Genomic DNA, 13,017 nt, shown 5'->3' with positions numbered 1-13,017 from the left:
CACCCGGTTGGAGGTCTGGGTCAGCTTCGGCTGAGAAACCAACACCCGGTTGGAGGTCCGGGTCAGCTTCGGCTGAGAAACCAACACCCGGTTGGAGGTCCGGTTAGCCTTGGGCTGAGAAACCAACACCGGTTGACGGTCCGGGCAGTTTCGGCTGCGAAACCAACAACTAGTAGCTCTCTACTCCACTTGGGTAAGATGCCTGGGTGGACGCTGGGAGCAACGACAAGGCTCAACCAGGCTTCAGCTTGGGGGAGCACCGAAGATCCCTGACCCTTGCTGTGGCCTTCTGGCTCGGAGGGACGGGGTTGATTTTTGGGGACCCTCTCCTCACGGAGGGGTCCACACGAATCCTAGCCTTTGCACTGTTTTTGGTGTGACTTCGGTCATGCATTTTTTGCGGTGCTTTGGAAAGCTTCATTAAATCAAAAATCTGTTCTTATCAGTTTAATATCTGATACGTCCCCTATCTGGGGACCATATATTAAATGGATTTTTAGAACAGGGAGATGGAAAAAGAGCTTGCTCTGTCCACTCCACGCATTGACCTGGTATTGCAGTACCTCCAGGAACGGTGCACCCCTTCTTAACCCAGTTTCCAAAAGCAGAACTCGATTCACCTGATTCATATTAGCCCGATTAGCGAATTGAAATGAATTTTTATCTAACACACTTTTTACTTGCTTTATTCATCCAAATAGCAAACTCATCACCACTCAACTTCACCAACTCTGCTATGTCCCGTGCAGTATCTTGTTGTCAGTCTAATCTAGATCATGTGTAATTGAATGGAATAGATCCCTTTTGGACAAAGTGGAGTCAGATGCTGCAGTGACCACAGGTGTGAGAGGATCTACAATTGGCATCTGGTGTTATCTCTCTGCTTCCACTCCAAATAAAGTTACCTGTTGTTACCTGAACGTCAAATACTAAGAATGGGCGGCCTATGAAAGAATTAGTACTTTCATTAAGTATACTAAACCGGCTAATTGGGAATAGACAAACTGTAAAAAGCCCTCTGAGAAAGCCCCTCTCTAACCTTTGTTAGTAAGCTTTTCTGTAGCCTGCCTGTTGATGTATTTTCGGTTTGAACAGTGCACAACATGAAGAGACGGAACACTGGCGGCTTGTCACAATGCCCCCCGATGACATCACAATAGCGCTGCTGCCTAGAAAACAAGCTGCGCAGAAGAAGTTGTTCTTTGGGTGGGAGGGTGGGCTAGTGGAAGGAGGGGGCAATCTCTTTTTTTCCCGGGTGGTAGGGGGATGACAGGAGAAGGGAAGCGGGTGGTGAGAAAGGTACAGAGGGCAGGGTTTGGGGGCTGGGAAGGAAAGGGAAAAGATTAGGGTTTGGGGATGATGAAAGGGCTTTCTACGGGTAAGGATGGCAAAGGGTGGCAGTGACGGAAAGTCAGGCAACCTGTCCTGTCCGTCTTTTTGTATCGTGAATTGGAAAGACTGCAAGGGGGAGGGGAGTTGCTTGCGCCCTAAAGGAGGAGTTATTCAGATTCATTGCAGTGGGCGGCGGCTGCAAAACGCACCATTCTTCTTGTTTTTGCTCTGCAAAGCAGCCTTTTCAAGGGTTGGCTTGGGTGACAAAATGTCTTGTGTAGGCGTGGGTTTGTCTCCCTCTCGCTCTCTCTCCCTAAGATGTGTCCGGCATAGGCCAGGGTGCCACTCGAGGCCCAAACCAATTCTGGTTATCGCTTCTCGGCCTTTTGGCTAAGATCAAGTGTAGTATCTGTTCTTATCAGTTTAATATCTGATACGTCCCCTATCTGGGGACCATATATTAAATGGATTTTTAGAACAGGGAGATGGAAAAAGAGCTTGCTCTGTCCACTCCACGCATTGACCTGGTATTGCAGTACCTCCAGGAACGGTGCACCCCTTCTTAACCCAGTTTCCAAAAGCAGAACTCGATTCACCTGATTCATATTAGCCCGATTAGCGAATTGAAATGAATTTTTATCTAACACACTTTTTACTTGCTTTATTCATCCAAATAGCAAACTCATCACCACTCAACTTCACCAACTCTGCTATGTCCCGTGCAGTATCTTGTTGTCAGTCTAATCTAGATCATGTGTAATTGAATGGAATAGATCCCTTTTGGACAAAGTGGAGTCAGATGCTGCAGTGACCACAGGTGTGAGAGGATCTACAATTGGCATCTGGTGTTATCTCTCTGCTTCCACTCCAAATAAAGTTACCTGTTGTTACCTGAACGTCAAATACTAAGAATGGGCGGCCTATGAAAGAATTAGTACTTTCATTAAGTATACTAAACCGGCTAATTGGGAATAGACAAACTGTAAAAAGCCCTCTGAGAAAGCCCCTCTCTAACCTTTGTTAGTAAGCTTTTCTGTAGCCTGCCTGTTGATGTATTTTCGGTTTGAACAGTGCACAACATGAAGAGACGGAACACTGGCGGCTTGTCACAATGCCCCCCGATGACATCACAATAGCGCTGCTGCCTAGAAAACAAGCTGCGCAGAAGAAGTTGTTCTTTGGGTGGGAGGGTGGGCTAGTGGAAGGAGGGGGCAATCTCTTTTTTTCCCGGGTGGTAGGGGGATGACAGGAGAAGGGAAGCGGGTGGTGAGAAAGGTACAGAGGGCAGGGTTTGGGGGCTGGGAAGGAAAGGGAAAAGATTAGGGTTTGGGGATGATGAAAGGGCTTTCTACGGGTAAGGATGGCAAAGGGTGGCAGTGACGGAAAGTCAGGCAACCTGTCCTGTCCGTCTTTTTGTATCGTGAATTGGAAAGACTGCAAGGGGGAGGGGAGTTGCTTGCGCCCTAAAGGAGGAGTTATTCAGATTCATTGCAGTGGGCGGCGGCTGCAAAACGCACCATTCTTCTTGTTTTTGCTCTGCAAAGCAGCCTTTTCAAGGGTTGGCTTGGGTGACAAAATGTCTTGTGTAGGCGTGGGTTTGTCTCCCTCTCGCTCTCTCTCCCTAAGATGTGTCCGGCATAGGCCAGGGTGCCACTCGAGGCCCAAACCAATTCTGGTTATCGCTTCTCGGCCTTTTGGCTAAGATCAAGTGTAGTATCTGTTCTTATCAGTTTAATATCTGATACGTCCCCTATCTGGGGACCATATATTAAATGGATTTTTAGAACAGGGAGATGGAAAAAGAGCTTGCTCTGTCCACTCCACGCATTGACCTGGTATTGCAGTACCTCCAGGAACGGTGCACCCCTTCTTAACCCAGTTTCCAAAAGCAGAACTCGATTCACCTGATTCATATTAGCCCGATTAGCGAATTGAAATGAATTTTTATCTAACACACTTTTTACTTGCTTTATTCATCCAAATAGCAAACTCATCACCACTCAACTTCACCAACTCTGCTATGTCCCGTGCAGTATCTTGTTGTCAGTCTAATCTAGATCATGTGTAATTGAATGGAATAGATCCCTTTTGGACAAAGTGGAGTCAGATGCTGCAGTGACCACAGGTGTGAGAGGATCTACAATTGGCATCTGGTGTTATCTCTCTGCTTCCACTCCAAATAAAGTTACCTGTTGTTACCTGAACGTCAAATACTAAGAATGGGCGGCCTATGAAAGAATTAGTACTTTCATTAAGTATACTAAACCGGCTAATTGGGAATAGACAAACTGTAAAAAGCCCTCTGAGAAAGCCCCTCTCTAACCTTTGTTAGTAAGCTTTTCTGTAGCCTGCCTGTTGATGTATTTTCGGTTTGAACAGTGCACAACATGAAGAGACGGAACACTGGCGGCTTGTCACAATGCCCCCCGATGACATCACAATAGCGCTGCTGCCTAGAAAACAAGCTGCGCAGAAGAAGTTGTTCTTTGGGTGGGAGGGTGGGCTAGTGGAAGGAGGGGGCAATCTCTTTTTTTCCCGGGTGGTAGGGGGATGACAGGAGAAGGGAAGCGGGTGGTGAGAAAGGTACAGAGGGCAGGGTTTGGGGGCTGGGAAGGAAAGGGAAAAGATTAGGGTTTGGGGATGATGAAAGGGCTTTCTACGGGTAAGGATGGCAAAGGGTGGCAGTGACGGAAAGTCAGGCAACCTGTCCTGTCCGTCTTTTTGTATCGTGAATTGGAAAGACTGCAAGGGGGAGGGGAGTTGCTTGCGCCCTAAAGGAGGAGTTATTCAGATTCATTGCAGTGGGCGGCGGCTGCAAAACGCACCATTCTTCTTGTTTTTGCTCTGCAAAGCAGCCTTTTCAAGGGTTGGCTTGGGTGACAAAATGTCTTGTGTAGGCGTGGGTTTGTCTCCCTCTCGCTCTCTCTCCCTAAGATGTGTCCGGCATAGGCCAGGGTGCCACTCGAGGCCCAAACCAATTCTGGTTATCGCTTCTCGGCCTTTTGGCTAAGATCAAGTGTAGTATCTGTTCTTATCAGTTTAATATCTGATACGTCCCCTATCTGGGGACCATATATTAAATGGATTTTTAGAACAGGGAGATGGAAAAAGAGCTTGCTCTGTCCACTCCACGCATTGACCTGGTATTGCAGTACCTCCAGGAACGGTGCACCCCTTCTTAACCCAGTTTCCAAAAGCAGAACTCGATTCACCTGATTCATATTAGCCCGATTAGCGAATTGAAATGAATTTTTATCTAACACACTTTTTACTTGCTTTATTCATCCAAATAGCAAACTCATCACCACTCAACTTCACCAACTCTGCTATGTCCCGTGCAGTATCTTGTTGTCAGTCTAATCTAGATCATGTGTAATTGAATGGAATAGATCCCTTTTGGACAAAGTGGAGTCAGATGCTGCAGTGACCACAGGTGTGAGAGGATCTACAATTGGCATCTGGTGTTATCTCTCTGCTTCCACTCCAAATAAAGTTACCTGTTGTTACCTGAACGTCAAATACTAAGAATGGGCGGCCTATGAAAGAATTAGTACTTTCATTAAGTATACTAAACCGGCTAATTGGGAATAGACAAACTGTAAAAAGCCCTCTGAGAAAGCCCCTCTCTAACCTTTGTTAGTAAGCTTTTCTGTAGCCTGCCTGTTGATGTATTTTCGGTTTGAACAGTGCACAACATGAAGAGACGGAACACTGGCGGCTTGTCACAATGCCCCCCGATGACATCACAATAGCGCTGCTGCCTAGAAAACAAGCTGCGCAGAAGAAGTTGTTCTTTGGGTGGGAGGGTGGGCTAGTGGAAGGAGGGGGCAATCTCTTTTTTTCCCGGGTGGTAGGGGGATGACAGGAGAAGGGAAGCGGGTGGTGAGAAAGGTACAGAGGGCAGGGTTTGGGGGCTGGGAAGGAAAGGGAAAAGATTAGGGTTTGGGGATGATGAAAGGGCTTTCTACGGGTAAGGATGGCAAAGGGTGGCAGTGACGGAAAGTCAGGCAACCTGTCCTGTCCGTCTTTTTGTATCGTGAATTGGAAAGACTGCAAGGGGGAGGGGAGTTGCTTGCGCCCTAAAGGAGGAGTTATTCAGATTCATTGCAGTGGGCGGCGGCTGCAAAACGCACCATTCTTCTTGTTTTTGCTCTGCAAAGCAGCCTTTTCAAGGGTTGGCTTGGGTGACAAAATGTCTTGTGTAGGCGTGGGTTTGTCTCCCTCTCGCTCTCTCTCCCTAAGATGTGTCCGGCATAGGCCAGGGTGCCACTCGAGGCCCAAACCAATTCTGGTTATCGCTTCTCGGCCTTTTGGCTAAGATCAAGTGTAGTATCTGTTCTTATCAGTTTAATATCTGATACGTCCCCTATCTGGGGACCATATATTAAATGGATTTTTAGAACAGGGAGATGGAAAAAGAGCTTGCTCTGTCCACTCCACGCATTGACCTGGTATTGCAGTACCTCCAGGAACGGTGCACCCCTTCTTAACCCAGTTTCCAAAAGCAGAACTCGATTCACCTGATTCATATTAGCCCGATTAGCGAATTGAAATGAATTTTTATCTAACACACTTTTTACTTGCTTTATTCATCCAAATAGCAAACTCATCACCACTCAACTTCACCAACTCTGCTATGTCCCGTGCAGTATCTTGTTGTCAGTCTAATCTAGATCATGTGTAATTGAATGGAATAGATCCCTTTTGGACAAAGTGGAGTCAGATGCTGCAGTGACCACAGGTGTGAGAGGATCTACAATTGGCATCTGGTGTTATCTCTCTGCTTCCACTCCAAATAAAGTTACCTGTTGTTACCTGAACGTCAAATACTAAGAATGGGCGGCCTATGAAAGAATTAGTACTTTCATTAAGTATACTAAACCGGCTAATTGGGAATAGACAAACTGTAAAAAGCCCTCTGAGAAAGCCCCTCTCTAACCTTTGTTAGTAAGCTTTTCTGTAGCCTGCCTGTTGATGTATTTTCGGTTTGAACAGTGCACAACATGAAGAGACGGAACACTGGCGGCTTGTCACAATGCCCCCCGATGACATCACAATAGCGCTGCTGCCTAGAAAACAAGCTGCGCAGAAGAAGTTGTTCTTTGGGTGGGAGGGTGGGCTAGTGGAAGGAGGGGGCAATCTCTTTTTTTCCCGGGTGGTAGGGGGATGACAGGAGAAGGGAAGCGGGTGGTGAGAAAGGTACAGAGGGCAGGGTTTGGGGGCTGGGAAGGAAAGGGAAAAGATTAGGGTTTGGGGATGATGAAAGGGCTTTCTACGGGTAAGGATGGCAAAGGGTGGCAGTGACGGAAAGTCAGGCAACCTGTCCTGTCCGTCTTTTTGTATCGTGAATTGGAAAGACTGCAAGGGGGAGGGGAGTTGCTTGCGCCCTAAAGGAGGAGTTATTCAGATTCATTGCAGTGGGCGGCGGCTGCAAAACGCACCATTCTTCTTGTTTTTGCTCTGCAAAGCAGCCTTTTCAAGGGTTGGCTTGGGTGACAAAATGTCTTGTGTAGGCGTGGGTTTGTCTCCCTCTCGCTCTCTCTCCCTAAGATGTGTCCGGCATAGGCCAGGGTGCCACTCGAGGCCCAAACCAATTCTGGTTATCGCTTCTCGGCCTTTTGGCTAAGATCAAGTGTAGTATCTGTTCTTATCAGTTTAATATCTGATACGTCCCCTATCTGGGGACCATATATTAAATGGATTTTTAGAACAGGGAGATGGAAAAAGAGCTTGCTCTGTCCACTCCACGCATTGACCTGGTATTGCAGTACCTCCAGGAACGGTGCACCCCTTCTTAACCCAGTTTCCAAAAGCAGAACTCGATTCACCTGATTCATATTAGCCCGATTAGCGAATTGAAATGAATTTTTATCTAACACACTTTTTACTTGCTTTATTCATCCAAATAGCAAACTCATCACCACTCAACTTCACCAACTCTGCTATGTCCCGTGCAGTATCTTGTTGTCAGTCTAATCTAGATCATGTGTAATTGAATGGAATAGATCCCTTTTGGACAAAGTGGAGTCAGATGCTGCAGTGACCACAGGTGTGAGAGGATCTACAATTGGCATCTGGTGTTATCTCTCTGCTTCCACTCCAAATAAAGTTACCTGTTGTTACCTGAACGTCAAATACTAAGAATGGGCGGCCTATGAAAGAATTAGTACTTTCATTAAGTATACTAAACCGGCTAATTGGGAATAGACAAACTGTAAAAAGCCCTCTGAGAAAGCCCCTCTCTAACCTTTGTTAGTAAGCTTTTCTGTAGCCTGCCTGTTGATGTATTTTCGGTTTGAACAGTGCACAACATGAAGAGACGGAACACTGGCGGCTTGTCACAATGCCCCCCGATGACATCACAATAGCGCTGCTGCCTAGAAAACAAGCTGCGCAGAAGAAGTTGTTCTTTGGGTGGGAGGGTGGGCTAGTGGAAGGAGGGGGCAATCTCTTTTTTTCCCGGGTGGTAGGGGGATGACAGGAGAAGGGAAGCGGGTGGTGAGAAAGGTACAGAGGGCAGGGTTTGGGGGCTGGGAAGGAAAGGGAAAAGATTAGGGTTTGGGGATGATGAAAGGGCTTTCTACGGGTAAGGATGGCAAAGGGTGGCAGTGACGGAAAGTCAGGCAACCTGTCCTGTCCGTCTTTTTGTATCGTGAATTGGAAAGACTGCAAGGGGGAGGGGAGTTGCTTGCGCCCTAAAGGAGGAGTTATTCAGATTCATTGCAGTGGGCGGCGGCTGCAAAACGCACCATTCTTCTTGTTTTTGCTCTGCAAAGCAGCCTTTTCAAGGGTTGGCTTGGGTGACAAAATGTCTTGTGTAGGCGTGGGTTTGTCTCCCTCTCGCTCTCTCTCCCTAAGATGTGTCCGGCATAGGCCAGGGTGCCACTCGAGGCCCAAACCAATTCTGGTTATCGCTTCTCGGCCTTTTGGCTAAGATCAAGTGTAGTATCTGTTCTTATCAGTTTAATATCTGATACGTCCCCTATCTGGGGACCATATATTAAATGGATTTTTAGAACAGGGAGATGGAAAAAGAGCTTGCTCTGTCCACTCCACGCATTGACCTGGTATTGCAGTACCTCCAGGAACGGTGCACCCCTTCTTAACCCAGTTTCCAAAAGCAGAACTCGATTCACCTGATTCATATTAGCCCGATTAGCGAATTGAAATGAATTTTTATCTAACACACTTTTTACTTGCTTTATTCATCCAAATAGCAAACTCATCACCACTCAACTTCACCAACTCTGCTATGTCCCGTGCAGTATCTTGTTGTCAGTCTAATCTAGATCATGTGTAATTGAATGGAATAGATCCCTTTTGGACAAAGTGGAGTCAGATGCTGCAGTGACCACAGGTGTGAGAGGATCTACAATTGGCATCTGGTGTTATCTCTCTGCTTCCACTCCAAATAAAGTTACCTGTTGTTACCTGAACGTCAAATACTAAGAATGGGCGGCCTATGAAAGAATTAGTACTTTCATTAAGTATACTAAACCGGCTAATTGGGAATAGACAAACTGTAAAAAGCCCTCTGAGAAAGCCCCTCTCTAACCTTTGTTAGTAAGCTTTTCTGTAGCCTGCCTGTTGATGTATTTTCGGTTTGAACAGTGCACAACATGAAGAGACGGAACACTGGCGGCTTGTCACAATGCCCCCCGATGACATCACAATAGCGCTGCTGCCTAGAAAACAAGCTGCGCAGAAGAAGTTGTTCTTTGGGTGGGAGGGTGGGCTAGTGGAAGGAGGGGGCAATCTCTTTTTTTCCCGGGTGGTAGGGGGATGACAGGAGAAGGGAAGCGGGTGGTGAGAAAGGTACAGAGGGCAGGGTTTGGGGGCTGGGAAGGAAAGGGAAAAGATTAGGGTTTGGGGATGATGAAAGGGCTTTCTACGGGTAAGGATGGCAAAGGGTGGCAGTGACGGAAAGTCAGGCAACCTGTCCTGTCCGTCTTTTTGTATCGTGAATTGGAAAGACTGCAAGGGGGAGGGGAGTTGCTTGCGCCCTAAAGGAGGAGTTATTCAGATTCATTGCAGTGGGCGGCGGCTGCAAAACGCACCATTCTTCTTGTTTTTGCTCTGCAAAGCAGCCTTTTCAAGGGTTGGCTTGGGTGACAAAATGTCTTGTGTAGGCGTGGGTTTGTCTCCCTCTCGCTCTCTCTCCCTAAGATGTGTCCGGCATAGGCCAGGGTGCCACTCGAGGCCCAAACCAATTCTGGTTATCGCTTCTCGGCCTTTTGGCTAAGATCAAGTGTAGTATCTGTTCTTATCAGTTTAATATCTGATACGTCCCCTATCTGGGGACCATATATTAAATGGATTTTTAGAACAGGGAGATGGAAAAAGAGCTTGCTCTGTCCACTCCACGCATTGACCTGGTATTGCAGTACCTCCAGGAACGGTGCACCCCTTCTTAACCCAGTTTCCAAAAGCAGAACTCGATTCACCTGATTCATATTAGCCCGATTAGCGAATTGAAATGAATTTTTATCTAACACACTTTTTACTTGCTTTATTCATCCAAATAGCAAACTCATCACCACTCAACTTCACCAACTCTGCTATGTCCCGTGCAGTATCTTGTTGTCAGTCTAATCTAGATCATGTGTAATTGAATGGAATAGATCCCTTTTGGACAAAGTGGAGTCAGATGCTGCAGTGACCACAGGTGTGAGAGGATCTACAATTGGCATCTGGTGTTATCTCTCTGCTTCCACTCCAAATAAAGTTACCTGTTGTTACCTGAACGTCAAATACTAAGAATGGGCGGCCTATGAAAGAATTAGTACTTTCATTAAGTATACTAAACCGGCTAATTGGGAATAGACAAACTGTAAAAAGCCCTCTGAGAAAGCCCCTCTCTAACCTTTGTTAGTAAGCTTTTCTGTAGCCTGCCTGTTGATGTATTTTCGGTTTGAACAGTGCACAACATGAAGAGACGGAACACTGGCGGCTTGTCACAATGCCCCCCGATGACATCACAATAGCGCTGCTGCCTAGAAAACAAGCTGCGCAGAAGAAGTTGTTCTTTGGGTGGGAGGGTGGGCTAGTGGAAGGAGGGGGCAATCTCTTTTTTTCCCGGGTGGTAGGGGGATGACAGGAGAAGGGAAGCGGGTGGTGAGAAAGGTACAGAGGGCAGGGTTTGGGGGCTGGGAAGGAAAGGGAAAAGATTAGGGTTTGGGGATGATGAAAGGGCTTTCTACGGGTAAGGATGGCAAAGGGTGGCAGTGACGGAAAGTCAGGCAACCTGTCCTGTCCGTCTTTTTGTATCGTGAATTGGAAAGACTGCAAGGGGGAGGGGAGTTGCTTGCGCCCTAAAGGAGGAGTTATTCAGATTCATTGCAGTGGGCGGCGGCTGCAAAACGCACCATTCTTCTTGTTTTTGCTCTGCAAAGCAGCCTTTTCAAGGTTTGGCTTGGGTGACAAAATGTCTTGTGTAGGCGTGGGTTTGTCTCCCTCTCGCTCTCTCTCCCTAAGATGTGTCCGGCATAGGCCAGGGTGCCACTCGAGGCCCAAACCAATTCTGGTTATCGCTTCTCGGCCTTTTGGCTAAGATCAAGTGTAGTATCTGTTCTTATCAGTTTAATATCTGATACGTCCCCTATCTGGGGACCATATATTAAATGGATTTTTAGAACAGGGAGATGGAAAAAGAGCTTGCTCTGTCCACTCCACGCATTGACCTGGTATTGCAGTACCTCCAGGAACGGTGCACCCCTTCTTAACCCAGTTTCCAAAAGCAGAACTCGATTCACCTGATTCATATTAGCCCGATTAGCGAATTGAAATGAATTTTTATCTAACACACTTTTTACTTGCTTTATTCATCCAAATAGCAAACTCATCACCACTCAACTTCACCAACTCTGCTATGTCCCGTGCAGTATCTTGTTGTCAGTCTAATCTAGATCATGTGTAATTGAATGGAATAGATCCCTTTTGGACAAAGTGGAGTCAGATGCTGCAGTGACCACAGGTGTGAGAGGATCTACAATTGGCATCTGGTGTTATCTCTCTGCTTCCACTCCAAATAAAGTTACCTGTTGTTACCTGAACGTCAAATACTAAGAATGGGCGGCCTATGAAAGAATTAGTACTTTCATTAAGTATACTAAACCGGCTAATTGGGAATAGACAAACTGTAAAAAGCCCTCTGAGAAAGCCCCTCTCTAACCTTTGTTAGTAAGCTTTTCTGTAGCCTGCCTGTTGATGTATTTTCGGTTTGAACAGTGCACAACATGAAGAGACGGAACACTGGCGGCTTGTCACAATGCCCCCCGATGACATCACAATAGCGCTGCTGCCTAGAAAACAAGCTGCGCAGAAGAAGTTGTTCTTTGGGTGGGAGGGTGGGCTAGTGGAAGGAGGGGGCAATCTCTTTTTTTCCCGGGTGGTAGGGGGATGACAGGAGAAGGGAAGCGGGTGGTGAGAAAGGTACAGAGGGCAGGGTTTGGGGGCTGGGAAGGAAAGGGAAAAGATTAGGGTTTGGGGATGATGAAAGGGCTTTCTACGGGTAAGGATGGCAAAGGGTGGCAGTGACGGAAAGTCAGGCAACCTGTCCTGTCCGTCTTTTTGTATCGTGAATTGGAAAGACTGCAAGGGGGAGGGGAGTTGCTTGCGCCCTAAAGGAGGAGTTATTCAGATTCATTGCAGTGGGCGGCGGCTGCAAAACGCACCATTCTTCTTGTTTTTGCTCTGCAAAGCAGCCTTTTCAAGGGTTGGCTTGGGTGACAAAATGTCTTGTGTAGGCGTGGGTTTGTCTCCCTCTCGCTCTCTCTCCCTAAGATGTGTCCGGCATAGGCCAGGGTGCCACTCGAGGCCCAAACCAATTCTGGTTATCGCTTCTCGGCCTTTTGGCTAAGATCAAGTGTAGTATCTGTTCTTATCAGTTTAATATCTGATACGTCCCCTATCTGGGGACCATATATTAAATGGATTTTTAGAACAGGGAGATGGAAAAAGAGCTTGCTCTGTCCACTCCACGCATTGACCTGGTATTGCAGTACCTCCAGGAACGGTGCACCCCTTCTTAACCCAGTTTCCAAAAGCAGAACTCGATTCACCTGATTCATATTAGCCCGATTAGCGAATTGAAATGAATTTTTATCTAACACACTTTTTACTTGCTTTATTCATCCAAATAGCAAACTCATCACCACTCAACTTCACCAACTCTGCTATGTCCCGTGCAGTATCTTGTTGTCAGTCTAATCTAGATCATGTGTAATTGAATGGAATAGATCCCTTTTGGACAAAGTGGAGTCAGATGCTGCAGTGACCACAGGTGTGAGAGGATCTACAATTGGCATCTGGTGTTATCTCTCTGCTTCCACTCCAAATAAAGTTACCTGTTGTTACCTGAACGTCAAATACTAAGAATGGGCGGCCTATGAAAGAATTAGTACTTTCATTAAGTATACTAAACCGGCTAATTGGGAATAGACAAACTGTAAAAAGCCCTCTGAGAAAGCCCCTCTCTAACCTTTGTTAGTAAGCTTTTCTGTAGCCTGCCTGTTGATGTATTTTCGGTTTGAACAGTGCACAACATGAAGAGACGGAACACTGGCGGCTTGTCACAATGCCCCCCGATGACATCACAATAGCGCTGCTGCCTAGAAAACAAGCTGCGCAGAAGAAGTTGTTCTTTGGGTGGGAGGGTGGGCTAGTGGAAGGAGGGGGCAATCTCTT

General features: G+C 46.8%; 10 non-coding genes across 10 annotated transcripts; all 10 read left to right on the top strand.

Annotated features, from left to right (window-relative positions):
• Positions 1-392: 392 nt before the first annotated feature.
• On the top strand, positions 393-585 carry LOC142281521 (U2 spliceosomal RNA). The gene has a single exon (XR_012743604.1). It is a non-coding gene; the product is annotated as a U2 spliceosomal RNA (small nuclear RNA).
• Positions 586-1,702: 1,117 nt separating this feature from the next.
• On the top strand, positions 1,703-1,893 carry LOC142281493 (U2 spliceosomal RNA). The gene has a single exon (XR_012743578.1). It is a non-coding gene; the product is annotated as a U2 spliceosomal RNA (small nuclear RNA).
• A 1,117-nt stretch (positions 1,894-3,010) lies between these two features.
• LOC142281492 (U2 spliceosomal RNA) lies at positions 3,011-3,201 on the top strand. Its single transcript, XR_012743577.1, has one exon. It is a non-coding gene; the product is annotated as a U2 spliceosomal RNA (small nuclear RNA).
• A 1,117-nt stretch (positions 3,202-4,318) lies between these two features.
• Positions 4,319-4,509, top strand: LOC142281491 (U2 spliceosomal RNA). The gene has a single exon (XR_012743576.1). It is a non-coding gene; the product is annotated as a U2 spliceosomal RNA (small nuclear RNA).
• A 1,117-nt stretch (positions 4,510-5,626) lies between these two features.
• LOC142281490 (U2 spliceosomal RNA) lies at positions 5,627-5,817 on the top strand. The gene has a single exon (XR_012743575.1). It is a non-coding gene; the product is annotated as a U2 spliceosomal RNA (small nuclear RNA).
• A 1,117-nt stretch (positions 5,818-6,934) lies between these two features.
• On the top strand, positions 6,935-7,125 carry LOC142281489 (U2 spliceosomal RNA). The gene has a single exon (XR_012743574.1). It is a non-coding gene; the product is annotated as a U2 spliceosomal RNA (small nuclear RNA).
• A 1,117-nt stretch (positions 7,126-8,242) lies between these two features.
• LOC142281488 (U2 spliceosomal RNA) lies at positions 8,243-8,433 on the top strand. The gene has a single exon (XR_012743573.1). It is a non-coding gene; the product is annotated as a U2 spliceosomal RNA (small nuclear RNA).
• A 1,117-nt stretch (positions 8,434-9,550) lies between these two features.
• LOC142281487 (U2 spliceosomal RNA) lies at positions 9,551-9,741 on the top strand. The gene has a single exon (XR_012743572.1). It is a non-coding gene; the product is annotated as a U2 spliceosomal RNA (small nuclear RNA).
• Positions 9,742-10,858: 1,117 nt separating this feature from the next.
• On the top strand, positions 10,859-11,049 carry LOC142281486 (U2 spliceosomal RNA). Its single transcript, XR_012743571.1, has one exon. It is a non-coding gene; the product is annotated as a U2 spliceosomal RNA (small nuclear RNA).
• A 1,117-nt stretch (positions 11,050-12,166) lies between these two features.
• On the top strand, positions 12,167-12,357 carry LOC142281485 (U2 spliceosomal RNA). Its single transcript, XR_012743570.1, has one exon. It is a non-coding gene; the product is annotated as a U2 spliceosomal RNA (small nuclear RNA).
• The last annotated feature ends 660 nt before the right edge of the window (positions 12,358-13,017 follow it).

This window comes from Anomaloglossus baeobatrachus, unplaced genomic scaffold, assembly GCF_048569485.1.
Source record: "Anomaloglossus baeobatrachus isolate aAnoBae1 unplaced genomic scaffold, aAnoBae1.hap1 Scaffold_475, whole genome shotgun sequence".
In the NCBI taxonomy this organism is placed as follows: Eukaryota; Metazoa; Chordata; class Amphibia; order Anura; family Aromobatidae; genus Anomaloglossus; species Anomaloglossus baeobatrachus.
The sequence above is the reverse complement of the archived record's forward strand: the minus strand, read 5'-3'. Positions and strand labels throughout refer to the sequence as shown.